Below are 14,163 nucleotides of genomic sequence, written 5' to 3'. Positions count from 1 at the left end.
TCCTCACACAATCGGGTTGAATCGCGGCTTAAATAGGGCTGGAATCGGGCATCAACACGCCCCTGTGGATCTACCACACGGGCCTGTGGAATTTCCACACTGGCGTGGGGAATTTCCACATGCCCGTGTGGATTATCTGGAAATCCTGTTTTCGGCTGGCTGTGAATAGTAACTATTACAGTACTTGCTATAGTGTTTCACTACAGTAGCTTGCTACAATACTCGACCAAAACACTCCCAATTCCACACTTTTAATCGAGGCAACATAAACGGGCACACGTTTATGCCATAGATCGCAACTCTTCTTCAATCAAAGGCTTCGTTGGTGAAGATCTTGTTATTAATGCACAAGTCAGGATACGCAAATGTGTCTGCCTTTGTGCCCCTTCAACTCATTGTAATGGATTGAATTCATACAGATTGGCACACATTCACGTACCCTAGAGTCCCACTTGTGTCTTCGCATTTGTTCCTTCCAAGATTCCACCAAATAATGCGTTTACGATCTACTTTTGGCTTCTTTTCTCAATACTTAGCTTCACAACCCTGCATGCGCATACGAACACAAATACACATGTATTAGCAGTTAAACCTACTAAAAGTAATGCTCATCGTAAGGAAAGAACACTTCGCATTTTTATCACACAAACACTTATTAAACTCCCCCACACTTAAGCTATTCCTTGTCCTTATGCAAAGAAATACACATTGAAACATAGAAGAAGGAAATATTGAAAGTGCTCGGCCTTAGGTTCACCAAAACATGCATGGAGAGCATTCTACAAGTAAGGGAAATTTCAACACTAAATAAGAAAAATCAATGCTCTAGCCAGAAACTCGAATAAAAAAGGACAACAAACCTGAAATCGTGTAAGTGTGTGTAAACTCACTCAATTCAACCCAAAGTATACTCCTCAAAGTCCTAAGTATAAGGAACTTATTTATCTACAAAACATAACAAAATAAAAGGATGGTAGTAGCTTCACACATCCTCTAAGGTAGCCCATTCCCAAGCAGCCGCTAAGGTGGCTTTCACACTTTCGAGATGGTAGCTCTTTCTACCGGGGTTGTTGCTTTCACTCATCCCATGAGGTAGCTCTTTCTCTCATTAGGTCATAACTAGTATCCAACTTATGAGAGTAGCTACATACAACATAGGTGGTTGCTCTTTCCACCCCTAATGCACAAACAATAAATTTTTTTTTCAGCAGAATTAACAAAATAAGTAACACTAACTAGTCCCTTTAACATTAAGCTTGAGTTTCCAAAAGAGTTTAAAAAGCGAGTAGTGAAACAAGTGTCATTCGGGCAAAAATTTCTAGAAATTCAAGTAAAAACTAGAGCATGAGAATATTCAATGTTAAAAATTCTCCTAAACTCAAGAATACAATCATTGCAACAAGGGTGAACCGCCATTGGCTATATGAGCATGTATGTAAATCAAAACTTATATAAAAGACATGTGCAACGTAAACTCTCCTCCACACTTAAGTTGTACATTGTCCCCAATGTACACATGCAAGCTCATTAATAGTGTATATCAATTAAGAATATATGTGGAAGAAGCAATCGGAACAATACTCCCCTGACTCCTAGTATTGCATGTGATGGAGCTAAATCCTTAGGAATGATGTTTCAACGGGTTGTGAAGCACACACGGTCAAGTATCAAAACACTTTGGCTGTGTCCATGACTAGTTCTTAATTCCCATACTGACAAGACCATCTGTACGCATACACAAGGGGATTCAGTGAAGCTCAATAAAACCAAAAACAACTCGAGTATCTAAAAGATAGAGCAATGAATACAACTCGAGACAACAAAACGAAAATAAAAGACATGCTCAAAAGGAAAATCCTTTCTGAGTAGTGCAAGTCTAACAACAATACAAAATAAGATAACAAGAAAGAAATAAAAAAAACAACGCATCAAGTGTCGGTATCACGCTCAGGCTCTGCTGTTGCTGGATAATCAAAGGTGCCGGTGGAAATTGTAATGGTGAGGCTGGTGGGGCCGTAGGGGTCCGACATCTCAGAACAAATGATGAGGTAACATTTCGCTCAAGAATCTGCTATAATGTATCAAAACGTGCCATAAACTCTGTGTACTGTGCGGCCTGTGTAGCCCAAACCTCAGCGATCTCTGTTCGTAGCACCCCCACCGCACTCTCGAGCCTCTCAAAATGATCATAGGCTCGAGACAGTGAAAACATGCATACTGGGGGTAGCTCCTTTGCTACAGGAGGTGCCTCGATCTCCATCGGTGTCGGCTGGGGCTAGGGGGCAGGCAGAGAAGCGTCAGCATCATCACCCTCACCCTTGAATATTTTTGGAGCATGTGTAATCAAAGCATATACTCCGGACTGGACCCTGCGAACCATCCCCATCAGCCTTATCGTCTCTATGCCCAGGGGAGCAGGTATACTCACCTTCTCGGCCCCTCGAATCGTGTCCAGGAGACCCATACTCATAACTAGTCTCGTAATGTAGGGGCCCGAGAATATCACTCCTAATCTGACATACTGCCCCTGATGTCGTATATACTCCGCTAAGATGTGTCCAAGGTGGATGGGCGTGCCCTGAACCATCAAGTAAAGATATAGCAGCTCCTGCCGGCTCAAGACGCCGGTACTGTCACCACGGCCGTTCACTGACATGCTGATAATGGCATGCAAGTATCGATATGTAGGTCGAGAAAGGCATGTGGCCTTGGAAACCCCTGCCTCATACTGGCCCTGACTGCATAACATTGCATGCGCTCTTTGCGGGGTCAAGGTGTCAGGATAACCTACCGGCAGCTGAGCGTACTCCTCAGTGTCTGTGAATGCCTTATCGTACAACCCAAGTAGAATCAAAAAATTGAGAGATGCTCATGCTATGGTGATGCCCAAATGCTCTAAACTGAACTGCGTCAAGGCTGTCGAATCTCTCGTAAGATCTGTCAAACTCAAATGATGACAAAACCTCCGGAGTAAGTGCACGAATGGCTAGCTTCCTAATCGATAGTAATTACCTCCAACCACCCACTGAAACGAGATTCTCAACCTCATCCGCTAACTCATCTCAGTGATGTAAGTTGCGCAATACGCTTGTATCTAGGAAGTGAGTCTGTCCAAATGGAAGCATCGATAAACGCTCAAACCGAGCCTCATGCTCGGGAATATCGAACTGAGTGCGCTCTGTCTCAAGGAACTGCTCTCTGGGATGTTTGCCGGCCGCAATCTTAGTCCTAGGTGCCATATCTACAAGAATTAAAAAGAAATCAATTAAATTGGCTAACAGGAACGATGCTGTAGGAATCCACACGCCCCTATGGAAATTCCACACGCCCGTATGGATCCACGGGGCGTGAAAAATGCACGGCGGCACTCTAAAAGCTCACAAGTACATCATTATATCCCTTTTAATTTCTTTCTAAGCATGTATACCCCTTTTAATTGTGGAAACGAAGCAACATACACTAGTGTCATCGATTAAAATCAAGAATTAACGAAGAAAATAAGGGAAAAGGGTTTACCGATGATCTGAAGATGAAACTTTAAAAATTGGTAGAAAAATCGAGTAAAACTCCTCAAAATCAAAGGTGTAAGGTCGGGAAAGGTGTTAGGAGTGTTCTCGGGGTAACTAGAGGTGTGAGGATGAAGAAGAGTTGAAATATTTTTAAAGAAAACCCGCGGCTCTTGCGTTCCTACTTATTTGCACGGGCGTGCAGAAATTACCCACGCCCGTGCGTCTCCACTGGAGAGACTCACAGGGGCAGACGCACTCTCGGGAAAACACTTAAGTCTCTCTGAACGCATACACAAGGGCGTGTGAAAAATACCCACGCCCGTGTGCCCGACCAACAGGGGCATCCCCACGCCACTGTGGCTTCTTTGTCCAACCCGAGAAAACTCTAAGTGTTTCACACCCCCGTGCGGAAATTTCCCACGGGCATAAACTTATACAGGGCCAGTCCATAGGGGCACTGCACGTTTCTATGTATTCTCGGGATGTAAGAGAGCTCCTCTGCAGAGATCCATACGGGCGTGCGGAAATCACCCACGCCCGTGTGTTTATCATAGTGTCATCCACAGGGGCAAGTCCATGCCCCTGTGTCTTCTCGGGAAAAATCTCTAAATCTCTGCTGGAAGACACACGCCTATGTGGAAATTATCCATGGGCGTGTGTATCTAACAAGGTCATTCATAGGGGCGAATCCACGCCCCTGTGCCTTCTCTGGATGAGCTCTCAATAGAAACCCATGGCCGTTTTCTTTGGATGTCTTAGGGAAACTGCAAGCTCTGCAGAAAATTCCTGCACATATAAAAACACTCAGAGCCTGCTTCTAGTATGCAAAATATACTAGAGGAATACACGAAACACGCTCAAATGACCAACAATTTCGCCATAGACATTTAAACACATGATAACATCAGCTCATCCACAAGAGAATCACAACGATGCATCAAAACATATAGACACCAACACTCAATGTCTTATTCATGCAAACACTAAACTAACAACTAATAAAACATTAAGTGCTTGGGTTGCCTGCTAAAAAGTGCTTGTTTAACGTCACTTAGCTTGACATACCTTTTCTTACCTCACGGGGGCTCATAGATGAAAGTTTTCCTCTTACCCATGACTTGAAAACATGATGAACATAACCTCTTGAAGGTAGAAGGAGAGTTGTTGACACATCCGAATATGCGTGTAAACCGCAAGGGCACGGGTGTCGAAGTAATAATTACCCCGGTGAGTTGGTAGTCGAATCCACAGGGAACAGGGCTACTAGTACTAACTTCTTCTCTGCTTTTTAGCCTAATGATAAATGGAAAGATGTGGTGATCTAATGTGCGAAGAAATGAATACCGGAGACGAATATGCAAGGATGAAATGGATGGAGATCTCAATCAGTAAAAGTGGGGTATTCGGGCAATGCTCCCCCTAGGATTCAGGTATTAGTACCGGATAAGCAAAGTGTTTCTATGAAGAGTAAGTTAAGTTGTGGATATCCAAATATAATCGGATTCGGCATCCCGATCACTAATACTAGTCCCCTACGAGGTCCCGGTGGAGAAATCGCTCAATCTCAACACCTCACACCATATATGACCGCAAAGCACTCTAGGGATTCCAAGATGTGTATCCGATTCCTAAAGATTGATCCAACCCTAATTCCCGGTGAAGGATCCTAACCCCTACAAGGTCCCGGTGGAGAAATCTCTCAATCTCACGCCTCACACCAAATATGGTTGCATAGAGCTTAGGGAACGGAGATAGAATACACTAATCGGAGGGGATAGGGGATGCTCTCTATCTCATGACTCACCCTCTCAACCCTCTTCAATCTTGAGGTTCTAACCCTAATTGAGACCTGATGTGGACTTGATTGATGAGCTAGCTTGCGCCTACCTGGACAAGTGGGATGCGATGACCTAGGCGGGGTCATTTTTCGTAATTTCCTAAAGAGGTAATTTTGGGTGATCGAGGACCCCAATAGATGGAAAAAACAGGTCAATCAAGTAAAGTCACGCTATCGTGCAAACTTGTGAGTCACACCCTTTTTTTCGCCAAATTCCATCATTCTGGGCCTCGAAAAAATAGTAATTTTTGCCGCTTATGGAAAGATTTCCTTTATCGATATCTTGGGCTGAAGATCTCTAATTGAGACGCCTGCTTTTTGGCATTCGCTATGTTTGGTTTTTTTAACTTTTTATTCTATGGTGTCAATCTCGAATTTTCTGCTTTTTTTGAAAAAAATTTTTCGATTTATTTCTCTTTTAGTGTTTCTTGTTAGTCTATTTATTTGTAAGCCTTCGAGCTATGAAGGCAGCTTGAATTTAAAATAAAATTGATATGTTTCTTCCTCTAAATTCCTGGGTATTCTTAGACCAAACAGGATGTAGGTTTCGATTTCGTTGTTGACTTGGGTATTCATAGACTAAACAAGTCCTCAACTATATCCCGCTGCATCAAGACTTCTCTCTCACCAAGGTAACAAATCATGCAAACCAAATAACCAAAAGATCAATAAGGCAATCAAGCATTAGACAATCAAGATTAAAACTTAATCAAACTCGGATTAAATAGAAAACACTAAGCAAATCCACAAAAAGATGAGAATCGTAGGGGTTCACATGCCCAAATACCCTCTAGGGTTTTAGCTCTCCATGGAGCAACATACAAAAACACACCATCAATGAATGAAAGTACATTAAAAACCATAGAAATAAACCCCTTATATATGAACCGATGGCCTTGATGGAGAGCTTCGACATCTTGAAGGACCCACTCCAAGCTAGGTTCACCAAAGGGCTTCCTTGATGGTACGACGGAGGAGGAATCGATCAAAGTTGGTGATGAAGTGCCTCCAAAGCAGCAAAGACCTCCTCTCCAAACCCCTAGCCGCCTCACCCTCAAGAGCCACACAAAAAGATGAGAAATAATAGGGCAAAATGGCTATTTATAGGCCTTAGATCGCGCCTCGCCACGTGCCCCTCACGCACTCAGTATGGATTTTCCACGACGCGCTGCGCGTCAGAGAATTTCTTGTGGCCACATGTCCGGGCACATGTCCATGTGGTAGGCTATAAAAACTTTTTCTCTTTGAGGCCACATGTCCGGGCACACGTCCATGTGGTAGGCTATAAAACTTTTCTTCATCAACGTATTCTTGAGAAGTCTTGCAATCTTCACAAAGAGAAGGAACATGAAGATGTGGGCTGCCTTTTGTGCCCTTCCAACTAGTGAATCGACTTGAATCTTCTTGGAAGTTGACACACATCTCCATATTTATGAACTCCTCTCGTGTCTTGGTCCTTGAATTGAACAAGAACTCCCCAAAGATTGTGTCTTTATAGCCTATCTTTTGCTTCTTTTTTACTCTTCAAGGTATTCACAACCTATATGTATAAAAGAACACCAAATACACAATATGAGATATAAACTATAGTAAAAATGATGCTCAATGCATGTAAAACATATATAAAAATATGTCTACTCAAGCACTTATCAGTTGTCGAGCTTGGTACCACTTAGTAGGGGTTTGTCCACCTTGTTCGGTTCTTGCACATACCCAACAGCCTTTGGAGCATTTCTTGTGGCATCTCCTCGCCCCGCTTCATCTTCGTCGAGCACCTTCTTCATGATCCCCGGAGTAGATGGTACTTTCTTCCGCACTCAAGCATCATTACTTCTTCGCTATCCACCTCTTGGTCTAGCAACCTCTTGTATGGGTCCGGATTCAACATTTCCTACACATATTCATCAATTAGTTCATCAGTAGTGTCAAGAAAATATAAAGTATCATCAAAGTTAAGAGAATGTCGCATGGCTTTGGCAAGGCGGTATGTGAGCTTGCCATCTAAAAACTCTCGGTCAACTCCCCGTCCCATGTCGATCAATGCCTTGCAAGTGCGCAAGAATGGCCTCCCAAGTATCAAAGGAATATCGGCATCCCTCACTCCACATCCAACACTATGAATTCTACAAAAAATATGTACTTGTCCACCTTGAAAACCATGTCTTCAATGATGCCCTTCGGATGTCTCATCGTCTGGTCCACCAATTGCAAATTCATCCGAGTGGGCCTAGGCTTTCCCAAACCTAACTTTTGAAAGAAAGAGTATGGCATGACATTGATACTAGCCCCTGAGTCTGCCAATGCCATCTCTTCACCAAAGTTGCCAATGTTGCACAGGATAATGAAGCTTCCTGGGTCTTTCTTCTTGTTCGGCATATTCTTTTGCAAGACTGCCGAATAAGAGGCATCTAAGATCACCGATGCACTCTCTTCCAACATCCTCTTGTCGGTTAATAGATCTTTCAAGAACTTAGCATACCAAGGCATTTGAGACAATGCCTCCACGAAAGGAATGTTGATGTGCAATTGCTTGAATAGACCGAAGAACTTTTTATATTGCTCATCGTTTTGGTCGTTCTTCAATCTAGAGGAATAAGGGATTCTTAGCTCATAAGGTGGGGGTGCCACCTCCTTCTCGTTAGTTGCTCCCTTCTCAACCTCTACGACCTCCGGTGCTTCAACATTGGACTTCTAACTTAGAAACCTACCTTCAACCTCACGACCACTTCTCAAAGTGATCGCCTCACATGCTCTCATGGGTTGGTTTTCGTGTTACTCGGTAAGCTTCCCTTATGGTCTTTTCCGATAAAGACTTCGCGATCTTGCCCCACTTGATTTTCTAGGTTGTGCAATAAAGCGGTGTGGTTATGGCGTAACCCTCGACCGATTGAAACCATGTATCCGATGATTACACAAATCAGGTCAAGGCTTTCTAAGTCGGCCATCCAGTCTCCAAACCTAAAACTCTATTTTCCATGTTTTGGGGCTTTGTTGTTGTTGGAAACCCGGTTGTGTTTGCTTTCCCTTGGTTACTCCATGAGAAATTTGGGTGATTCCTCCACCATTGGTTGTAGGTGTTGCTATAAGGATTGCCTTGGTTTCTCATTGCATTACCCACAAAGTCAACTTCCTCAACGGATGAAGTACCACCAACGGCTATCGGGCAATCAGATGGGGTATGTCCTCTCCCGCATAAAACATAATTCGTTACAGCCGCCAATCTAGGAGAAGTTGGAGTGTCGAACTCTTACTTAATGCCTCCGCTAGGGCGCCAATGATGTAACTGCATCGATCTCATGGAGTCCATTGGTAGTTATTCATGGTCATTTCTTCTACTAATTGTCGGGCTTCATCGGGGGTCTTATTCCCCATTGTACCTCCCCGCGCAAGCGATCTAGAAGTTGTCTTGTACTTGGATTAAACCCGTTGTAAAACATCTGAATGATCATCCATTCGGGGAATCCATGTTGTGGGCACTTCCGCAAAAGATCCTTGAATCGCTCCCATGTCTTAAACAAGGACTCTAGCTCCATCTGAACAAACAATGATATCTCATTGTGAAGCTTTGCCGATTTCCCCGGAGGAAAGTACCTTGCAAGAAAAGCTTCGACCATTTCATTTCATGTCATGATGAATGCTCATGGAAAAGAATGTAACCATCGCTAGTCTTTTCTTTTTAGAAAGAATGGGAAAACCTCAATCTAATAGCATCACTCAAGAATAATCGCTGATCTTCAAGATGTCACAAATTTCCAAGAAGTTCGCAATGTGATTGTTTCGATCATCATCGCCAAACAATTGAATCGCTACTGATCAGCCGATCATCCGGATGAATGCTAGCTTCACTCAAAGATTGAGTCAGAATCGGGGTCGCACAATGCTAGATTGTGTCCCCCAGATTGACGGGTCTCGGGCGAATTAGAGAGTGTTCTCTATTTTTTTCATTCTATTCCGCAATGTTGTCGATCCTTCAACTTCCATTTCAGCCTAGATTCAGCGGTTCTTGCACTGTGTTCTTCAAACCTTTTTTTCTCGATTAGTATCGCTCAAGTTCGTGATCACCTTCAATTAGTATCGAACGGTTCCCTTTTGTCATAACCTCGAGTCGCACTCAAAAAGAAAGAAAAACAAAATTAGAACAATGATAGGGATAAGAAGATATGAAAGAGAATGAATGAATAGCTAAGATTTAAAAGTGTAAAGTATCTCTAAACGCCTACTCCCTGGCAACGGCACCAAAAACTTGACAACGGCCCTTGCATGTGACCCGCAAGTGCACGGGTTTATCGAGTAATAAATCCAAGGTGAGTGGGGTATCGTATCCACAGGGAGTAGGGAGTAAAAATACTTAAATTGCTACTTAACTACGTGAAAGTGAACAATGATAGTGTTGATAAAATGTAATGAAATCAAAGATAAAAAGAAAAAAGAATGAGAGACAAAAGGAAATAAGAGGTAAGGCAGTCGATAGAAGTGGGGTACTTGGGCAATGCTCTCCTAGGATTAATGTTTTAAGTGCAAGACCAACTATTATACTTCCTAATCAATGCTCAATGAGTCTTGGAAATCCTTAAGCACACGGTTTGAAATCTAAGGTCAACCGTGACTAACTCTACACTATGTCCCGTCGGAGAAATCGCTCAGTCTCAACACCTCACACTATGTAAAGTTGATCACCGGAGAAATCACTAAAGCATTTGCACAAGTGCTCGTTAAAGTAGCCTGCTATAATACTCGGCCAAAACACTCACAATTCCACACTTTTCATCGAGGCAACGTAAATGGGCACACGTTTATGCTGTAGATCGCAACTCTTCTTCAATCAAAGCTGTCAGTGAAGATCTTGTTATCAGCAAGACAAGTCGGGATACTCAAATGCGATCGCTTTTTGTTCCCTCCAACTCATTGTAATGACTTGATTTTTATGGAGATTGGCACACATTCACGTATCCCGAGTCCCACTGCCTTCGTGTTTGTTCCTTCATAGATTCTACCAAAAGCTATGTTGCAAGTTGAATTACAATAGGAGTTGCAACAGTTATTTTTGGAAGGTTCTAAAGTTAGTAGCCGCGGAGATTCTAAAAGAGGTATGAGCTATTTTTGGGACATTGAGGCATCTATATAAGCTATCTTGTTTTGAGATTGTAGGTGACACAAAAGCTAGAGATACTGTGGGCACTAAACAATTTAGAGAAAGTAGTGATCTTTATTTGTAAGTGTGAGTGAAAAGTGTTTGTACTCATGTATTTTCACCTCTTTTAGTGGATTGTTTATCTATAGGCTTGTCCCCCCAGAAGTAGGTGAGTTGATGCTGAACTGGGTTACCAATTTTGTATGTTTCATTTTGTTTGGTTTGTTTGAGATTTGTATGAGTGTTTGAGTGTTTTCTAAACCCAAAAGCTACACTAACAAAACTAACAAATGGTATCAGAGCGGGTTATTGTATTCACTTTGGTTTCAAAGTCGGCGAGATCCTATCAAGTTCCATTGATGTGCGGAAGGGAAGAAGCATCTGTCACATAACCACCATAGCTCAATGGATCCAATTATCCATATTGGAAGGCACGTATGAAGGCTTTCATCAAATCCATTGATGAGGGTACATGAATAGCCATGGAAGAAGGTTGGTCTCCTCCAATTCAAGTTGATGAAGATAAGAACAAGACTATGAAGAAGAGAAGTAATCGAGTGCGTAAGATATGCATAAAGCTAATGCAAATAGGAAGGTTCCCAATGCAATCTTTGGCTCCCAATGCAATCTTTAGAGGAGTTGATGAGAACTAGTTCAAATATGTGGCAACTTGTGGGTGCACTAAAGAAGCTTCGAAGATTCTTTAAACTACCCATGAAGGTACAAAATGATAACTGGCAAGATGAAGACGAAGGAGATAATGAAATTATTTTTCCATTAAGAAAGCTGCATAACTGATAAGTGCTTGTGTATTAGCAATACGAAGTATTCTTTTCTTATGATGAGCATTTCTTTTCTCAGATTTTATTGGTAATACATGTGATTTTGTGTTCTTTTGTGCATGTAGGATTGTTTCATTGACTTTCCATTATGCTTTCCTTAATTGATGCTTTTATTTGAGTTCCAATCTTGAATGCTTGTTGAATGATTTCTCCCTTAGAGTGACACTAGGTTTAAGAGTCAATATTGGTAATCTTTGTGGATGGGTGACACGCCATGAGGGTTAGACAAAGCTAGATTGGAAAGGGTTAAGAGGGTGAGTCGAGAGGTAGCGGAGCGTCCATTTTCTACTCTGGTGTGATTTATCCTACCTCCATTTCCTAGAATTCTTTGTGGTTACAATAGAGTGAAGCGCTAAGGGATGAACTCCGCTGGGGCTTAGTTGCACGAGCAACAGAGTGAAGCCTTGAAGTGAATTTAGTATCTGGGGCTTAATTGTAATTAGGGGTATTTCGCCTGGACCAAAAGGTTAGATCTACACGTAGGAATAGGGTTTATCACTTGGAATCCCTAGAACTCCATGCAATTTTTAGTGCAAGAGTGAGGTGTTGAGATCGAGCGTATTTCTCCACCGGGACACAGTAGAGGGTTAGTCACTGATGGACCTTAGGTTTGGGACCGTGTGCTTTTAGGATTTCCACCACTAATTGAGCATTAATTAGGAAGTATAATGGCAGGTCTTGCACTTGAAGCATAAGTCTTAGGGGGAGCATTGTCCGAGTACCCTATTTCTATCGATTGCCTTACCACTCACTTACTTGTGCCTCTCATTCTTGTTCCTTTTATTTATGTTTACATCACATCTTATCAACATGATCATTATTCATCTTCACTTGGTTAAGTAGCAATTTAGGTATTTTTATTCCCTACTCTCTGTGGATAAGATACCCCACTCACTTGGGATTTATTACTTCGACAAACTCGTGTACTTGTGGGTCACACGCAAGGGGTGTTGTCAATAACCCAAAGATCTTTCAAAAGTTCCTTTCTCCCATTCACCTCAAGATGCTAAAACATCTCAAAAAATTGAAGTTGAAGCAGGTACATCTTCAAAGGGTGTGCCCTCTTGTGTTATGCCCTAGATGATCTTCTCAGATGGGTGCGTAAGTCATTTCCGAGAGCATACATCGCTCAAAGATCCGGGAAGATAAAAGAGTTGTTGCAACAACGAGAGCAATAGAAGTGAATTTAGACGATCAACGAGTCGAGGTGGAGATGGACCAAAAAGAAATTACAGGAGAATTTGCTCTAGTAGATGCGTAAAAAGATGTTGATGTTGATAGTTTAGATAGTTCATCTGAAAACATTACCACAGGATGTGAAGAAGAGGTTGTTGCTATTTCAAGTGAAGTTCTGAGAGATATTCACAACCACACAAATGTTCCTAAGGACACAGAACATATTGCAACAACAGTTATGGCATCTGCTACAACATCAGACAGCGCACATAGCTCTAAGGATATCTCAATCAGTGAGCGCCTTTCCAAGATTTCTGGAAAAAGGAAAATAGAGTCAGAGAAGAATCCCTAGAAGAAGAAGGTTGCAAAATAATCCCAAGAGGAGGTCATTTATTGATCAAGGAACCAGGCCAAGGCCAAAAAGGAAATGTACCAAGTCGCAAATCGAGGAGAAGAAGTCATCAACTCGAAAAGGGGCAAGAAGAAGAAAGCAAGTCAATGTCCTGAAGTTGGCGATGAAGACAAGTTTCTTAATAAAGCATCCAAGAAGAAATTCAAGTCTATTGCTAGGAGAGGAATTGTAGTTGAAAGTGTGATTGATGAGGCTGCCTTCGAGAATTATGGGTTGATTGAGTTGCTCAAAGAAAGAGGTCTAAAAAAGTCAGCAACATTTGCTCGAAAAGCTACGCTTGTCTCTAGTTCAAGAGGTCTACAACAACCTATCATCATCTGACAAAGGCATCTCTAAAGTTTTCATGCAAGGGAAGTTCATCCCTTTCTCCAATGAGTCTAAACCGATTTCTTGAATTTAAATATGAGATAAAAGGAAACTATGATGAAGGGCTTGAACTGAATGAAGATGTTTTGAAAGAGATCACAGGAGGAAGAACAGGGTCATGGGGAGTAGAATCAAGACTTCCGGCCTCTATACTCATAGCTAAGTATAATGTGTTTTTTGGACTTGGTATTTTAATTGGCTTCCTACTCCACATAATTCAAGCATAGTGAAGGAGTTGACACTTTTACTATTTGCTATTGTGACTAGAAAGAAGTTTAATATGGGAAGATTGATCTTCCAAAATGTTGTGAAGGAAGTCGATCGCACAAGCTTCTCAATATTACTAAGTTACCCTCCTTCGCCGCCAAGCATCTCGCTGCAACACTCGATACATCTCATGAAGGAAGAAACAATCACAACAATAAAGAAGCTAAAAGATTTCTTATAAACTATTTACCCTCGGTAAGAAAAATTGATTTACCCTTAGGGAAGAGTGTCACCACCACTACCACCAATAGTAGAAGATGCTGAAGGGTTATGTTTAATTGTTTAAGAAGAATATGCAAAGCTTTTGAAGGAGTAGTTAGAAGACTTGGAGAGGAGGCAATGATCACTTTCTACGTAATTATTCATCATTGCCGCATGTACATATGATTTTTTTCTTTCGCCTCGAAACTCTTATGAAGAAGACAGGGGGAGTTGATGAGCAAGAGTCATGAAGACTGGGGAGTTACGTATAGTGTAACATTACTTTGCAACAACTAGTAAAGACTTTGGCATTAATTTTGTCACAAAGGGTGGAGAACTTGCTTCCTCCAGACTGTTTTGTTTTCTATTCAAGTTTTTGACTTGTCGCTCTTTTTGCTTTTTGGTTCATTTGTCTCTTTGGA

General features: G+C 41.9%; 1 non-coding gene across 1 annotated transcript; it reads left to right on the top strand.

Moving 5' to 3' along the window:
* The first annotated feature begins 8,805 nt into the window (after positions 1–8,805).
* Positions 8,806–8,912, top strand: LOC120269611. The gene has a single exon (XR_005539257.1). It is a non-coding gene; the product is annotated as a small nucleolar RNA R71 (small nucleolar RNA).
* Positions 8,913–14,163: the final 5,251 nt, after the last annotated feature.

The sequence above is a fragment of the Dioscorea cayenensis genome, chromosome 9 (genome assembly GCF_009730915.1).
Source record: "Dioscorea cayenensis subsp. rotundata cultivar TDr96_F1 chromosome 9, TDr96_F1_v2_PseudoChromosome.rev07_lg8_w22 25.fasta, whole genome shotgun sequence".
Classification (NCBI taxonomy): Eukaryota; Viridiplantae; Streptophyta; class Magnoliopsida; order Dioscoreales; family Dioscoreaceae; genus Dioscorea; species Dioscorea cayenensis.
This window is presented reverse-complemented; position numbering and strand designations above follow the sequence as displayed.